The sequence below is a fragment of the Castanea sativa genome, chromosome 6, assembly GCF_040712315.1.
Source record: "Castanea sativa cultivar Marrone di Chiusa Pesio chromosome 6, ASM4071231v1".
NCBI lineage: Eukaryota > Viridiplantae > Streptophyta > Magnoliopsida > Fagales > Fagaceae > Castanea > Castanea sativa.
The window spans coordinates 12177633-12183341 of record NC_134018.1 but is presented as its reverse complement, the minus strand read 5'-3'; the positions used below and the strand labels follow the sequence as shown (position 1 = coordinate 12183341).

General features: G+C 34.6%; 1 long non-coding RNA gene across 1 annotated transcript; it reads left to right on the top strand.

Annotated features, from left to right (window-relative positions):
- Nucleotides 1-1267: 1267 nt before the first annotated feature.
- Nucleotides 1268-4078, top strand: LOC142641329 (uncharacterized). The gene is made up of 2 exons (XR_012845381.1): nucleotides 1268-1807; nucleotides 3530-4078. It is a non-coding gene; the product is annotated as an uncharacterized LOC142641329 (long non-coding RNA).
- The last annotated feature ends 1631 nt before the right edge of the window (nucleotides 4079-5709 follow it).

Genomic DNA, 5709 nt, shown 5'->3' with positions numbered 1-5709 from the left:
ATCGAACCCAATTGACCACTGCTTCCACAACCACCAACCACAACCACCACCACCATGGAGGGACAAGGCAAAAAGAAAGAGATTCATCGAGAGAGAGAGAGAGAGAGAGAGAGAGAGAGAGAGAGAGACCCACTAAAAGAAGACATTTATTTGAGCACAAGAAAGAGTGAAACACCAATCTTTAAGAGAGAGACCCATCGGTTTGAGAAAGAGAGAAACCAATCTAAGAGAGAAGTTTCAGACATTTGAGTATGATTTTTTGTTTCTTTTCTTGCATTTTCTTAGCAACCAAGCACCAAAACCCGTTGAGAACAAAACCCAGCAAACACCAAAACACCAAAACATCTTAAATCCAAAACACCAAAACCTATTGAGACCAAAACTAAGCAATCAACAAACTTACCCCACGACTCACCACTGGACCCAACTAACCACCACTTCCACAACCACCACCACCATGGAGGGATGAGGCAAAAAGAGAGAGATCCATCAAGAGAGAGACCCACTAAGAGAGATAAATTTATTTGAGCAAAAGAGAGAGTGAAGCACCGATCTTTAAGAAAGGGACATTGATCTGAGAGAGAGAGAGAGAGAAACCGATCTGAATAAGGAGAAGTTTGAGACATTTGGGTCTGATTTTGAGCAAAATTGATAGATAGAGAGAGTGAATCGATGAGCGATGAGCAAAGAGCAAAGATGGTAGTGCTCGGTCATGGAGTTAAAGAGAGATCTGGTGGTGGCGATGTGATGAGCAAAGGTGGCGGTGCTTGGTCATGGAGTTCGAGAGAGATCTAATATTTTTTGAAAAATTAGAGAGAGGAAGGATTGAGAATGTCTTAGAAGATATGGAAAATTGGTTTGAAAAAGAGGTTTTAGGGCTAAAGGTTTCTTTTGAGTGTGTGATTATGTGAGAAAATTGTTAATAAAATGTTATTTTGATTAATTGTTATTGATTTAAGGATATGAGTTATATTTTGGGAAGAACACAAAGAGCATAAACATGTTCTTCCAAAAAATTAATAATAATGAAAGGAATAAAAAAATTAATTTAATTATCTTATTTTATTTTTAAAAAAATTTAGAAATTAATTTTTTTTAATTTTTCTTTGATTTATTATTTATTTAAATGCTGACATAGAATTTTACCTAGACTATAACAACATTTTTATAATTCTGTTGCAATAGTTATTAGACAAAACATTTTTTTTATCCTAAAAGCTAAATTTTCCCAATATATTTTTTATCCTTCCCACAACAAATTTCCCACACGCATAAACTTTTTTTTTTCCCAAACTTTCATTCGGATCTCTAGCTCCCTTTCACTCTTACTATTTTCTCCATCTTTCCCTCCCAAAATTTTTCCCTCACTCTTTCCCTCTCACAAAATTTGCCCAAATTTTTTTCCCTCTCAGTCTTTCACTTAGGGATTTCATGAACTCTCTCCTTCTCATTCTCACTCTCTCTCACGATAATCTCTCTTTCTCCCCTCACTCCTCTTCTCTCTTTTCCCCTCCATCGGACCCATCTACCACTGCGACCCATTGCACAGCCACCCATCTACCTCCGCCACCCACTGCACAGCCACCCTTTACCACCGATGCTAGCCACTGCCGCCATCGACCTCCAATCTCGCTGTTAGGTGCGGCTTTTGCTCTCCCTCTCACCATCAGCTCTCCCTCACTCCATCGCCATGGCTCCTTCAACTTGTACATCGCCGTCGTTGACCTCCATACTAAATACCAACGGAGTTGATTTTTCCCGAAGTTATGTCTGTAGACGTGAATACACTATTGAATGTAACTGGAAGGTGTGTTTTTTTTACACTCTTAGTTATGAATTTTATTAATGTGGAACTAATTGGATCTTGGGTGTGTGTGCATTTCAGGTTTGGATTTTATGTTTCTAGGTGTATTGTAGAATTTGATATTCTGTGAAATTATGCTCCTACTTAATGAATCTCTTTTTTTTTTTTTTGGTTGAAAATTGGCCCGGTATAATGCCTACAACTTTTAACGCATGAATATCTTCATAACATTAAGAATTGATATATAATACTCTGCTTGGTTTGATGAAGTTTTTCACAAACCACTGGTTATATTTTAATTGGTTCATTCTTGTAGGTTGAAGTTAGCATAATAAAATCAACTTCAATTGGCTTCAATAAAAAATAAAGAAAATAAAATCAGCTGCCACAGTCTCTTGCATGTCCTTATGATGCTTTAGGGTCTTGTTTCTTTGCTAGGCAATTAAAAAGGAACCTGAATTTGCAGCTGAGAGAGGAGCTTTGTAACATTAAGCTTTGATTATAAACTAGATAATAGATATTGTTGATTATACTTTTACTTTCTACTCTATATTTTTGCTTGTCTTGTGTCTTGGTGATTGCATCTAATTATTCTGCTCATTTCCTTATATTAGTAGTTGCTTGACTTTAGATCTTAATTGATTTAACTTTTATATGAAACATTTCTTTCTTTCATCAATCTTTTGTCATAGATTACAACTTTGCAGTAGATATGGTAAGAACAATATTTGGTCTGATTTTGGATGTAACTCTTGATCAGAAAGTTATAGCCAACACAACACTGTTTGAACTTTTTTTTTTAAATTTTTTTATTATTGATGTTTGTGTGTAATCTTATAATGTTTACAATTTATTAGATACTGTGTTACATGTTTTGGAGGCCAATTCTTGGCATTCATCTACTATCTTGGTTCTGAATGATCCAAATGATGTTTGAATTTTGACATCATGTCATAGGATACTTATAAAAAAAATGTCATATCATAAGATGAGAAAGATAGGAGAATTTGAGAGCTATCTTCTAAGCTATCTTCAAAGTTGAACCCTTTTTCTAGACAATCATTTTGTTAATATCCTGATGTTTATCCTTATTCAAGTGTTAACAGTACTGATCTATTTTATTTAGATCAGTGTTTTTGAGTTATAAACCTTGTAGGAGTCTAACAACATATAGGATATTCGAGAACATATCTGTGACTTTGTGAGGCCCAATCATGGGCCTATCTAGTTGTTGAAGAATCCCCAGCCGTGGGCTTGAAACCAGGACCACACATGGTACCTATTTGGACCTTTTAAGGCTCTGTTTGAAGCCCAATGTAATGTGTGTGCGTGTGTATAGAAAAACTTTGGTTTTACTGTAATGACCACCATATGCTTAGAGGCTAGAGAAGTGCGCTTATGAATTTGCTCCCATTGATACCCGTCTTTTAATAGATTAGTAAAGTGTGACACACTTAAAAGCAATTTTCTAAAAAATGACCAAACTTGTGGAGATCCTTGTGCTTTTTAAGTATGTTTCAGTTATTAACCACATACATCCATAGAGTGTAGCCATAAATTTTCTCTTTAGATGCATTTTTGATATCTAAAGGACAATCCACCCCTTCACAGTGCTAATCATTAATTAATATCTTCAATTTATATTATTATTGCATTCCTCAGATAGTTCCTAGTATTTATTTTTATTTTTTAATACAAGATTGAATTTTTTCATATGATTTGCAGGAACTCCAACTGACTGTACTTCTTTGGGAATTTCCAAAGCACTCTTTCCTTCAATTGCTGATCTGGTAGATCTTTGGTTATAATGCATGGTTATGGAATTTTCATTGGTTGCACTGCTAGAGAGGACAAACTGATACTGTTAAATTGTATTGTGATGTTCCATCTGGCTAATTCTCTGAATGCCAATGAGCTTTAACTCAATTGGTACCTCCTCCCCTTGTAAGTGTTAGGTGGAGGGTGAGGTCATGGGTTTAAAAACCATTGGGCCTACATGTGCAGCTTACCAATAATTTTTTTTTTTTTTTTTTTTCATCTGGCTAATTGCTTTGTATAGTGGGCCTCTCTCTCTAATTTCGTGAACACCTCAATACGGAGCTATTATGACTTATAATGACACTACAATTACTGCTCTTAATTCAGATATTTTGCTTTAAAGTTTATTTGACTTCATTTTGTTGTCTAACTCTTTTGAGTTGAACAAATGTCTTGTGCAATCACTTGAGCAGGTTGCTTTTGACTAGAAGTTGTAGTTGCTAAAGTTGTTTGATCTTTGCTATCTTCGCAAATGTTTTTCCCATTTCTGCATGCAGGTAGTTAGTGGCATTAACATGGGTAGCAACTGTGGTTATCACATGTTAGTCTTTCTTTGTGCCTTCTCTTTGAAATTCTGAATGGGTTAATGCCCCTTTCTATTGTTCAAAATGGATAATTTGTCAAGAAGAGAAATTGAAATCTAGTTCGTTTGGATACTACTAGTTGTATAAGCATTTATACCTTAACAATTGCATGTTCCATACAATACTTTTTCTCCTTGTCCAAATTTGCGAGAGAATAATGATCTGCATGTGTACAGCCTGATTCCTTATTGCTAATGTGTCGCTTCATTAATGTTGCAGTTTTCAGCACTTTTTTAATTATAAAAAATTGTAAACTTATGCCATGCAACATATTCAATTCTTATCTTAATTTCATATTGTAACCAGTTGTTACTTCAACCAATTGAATCTTTATAATTCAGGAGTTAAACTGCTGGCTAGCAATTGGAACAAAGTTGAAGTGTTCGCGTGTTTTTTTGTCAAATAAATATTTATCAATCTTCAATCACCTCAAATCTAATTTTATAGCTTGTGCTACCAATTAGAGAATCTAAGTATGGAATCATCTGAGTTAGTTCTAAAAGTGATAACGCTACCCTAAATTTCAACAAAGTTGGTACCATCCTCAATTCTTTATCCGGTTTTGCAGATGGGTGTGTTTTGTTTTTTGTATTATGTCTTTATTGGTCCTAACTGCTTTGCATAGGAGTTGGATTTGAGAATATGTTGTCTGCAATATAGATTATCAAAAATAAAATAAAATCATCCAATAATATGTTCTCCATTTGGTTCATCCAGAGGAAGCCTACCTAATTTACTTACTACTACACACTTTTTGAGCAGCTATCTATCTCCTTTTGCTTCAGGTACTCTCTCTTTTTTTTTCTTTTTTTGTGCTTCTTTTTCTAATGGGTTCTAAGAAAAAAAAAATGAAAAGAGTATTGTGGATTTTGAGTTTTCTATCTCTTGCTACCTTTTTTTATTTTTTATTTTATTTTTATGTCTGTGTGCTTGTTTGAATTTGGTTCATCCACAAGCAACCTGCCTAATTTACTTACTACTACACACTTCCAGAGCAGCTATCTATCTCCTTTTGCTTCAAGTACTCTCTCTCTCTCTCTCTCTCTCTCTCTCTCTCTCTCTCTCTCTCTCTCTCTCTCTCTCTCTCTCTCTCTGCGTGTGTTTATGGTGAGTTGTTGAATTGGGGCAAGTAGGTGGCTTGCATAAAGTTATAAGGTGATTTTAGTTGATATTGGGAGTGTTGATTGTTTTATGCAATTATGGATGACTCTTGTTGAGTTGTTTTTATTTGATTAGTTCATTTTAGAGGCTTCTCTCTATCTTTTTCACACATGTGGAACATTGAAATGAAATGGAATATTTAAAGAGATATCCATTACTAAAGAATATTGCTAGTAATGATGTTATAGTTACCAAATGTATTGATAACTTCTTTATGAGGTTAAATTTGTTGTTTTCTTAGGAACATAGGTTTGTTAAATTTGGGTTTTGATAGAGGTTAAAAATGATTGTAATGTTTTGGACATAATCTACATGTAGTTAATTGGCTATGCTTCATGCTTC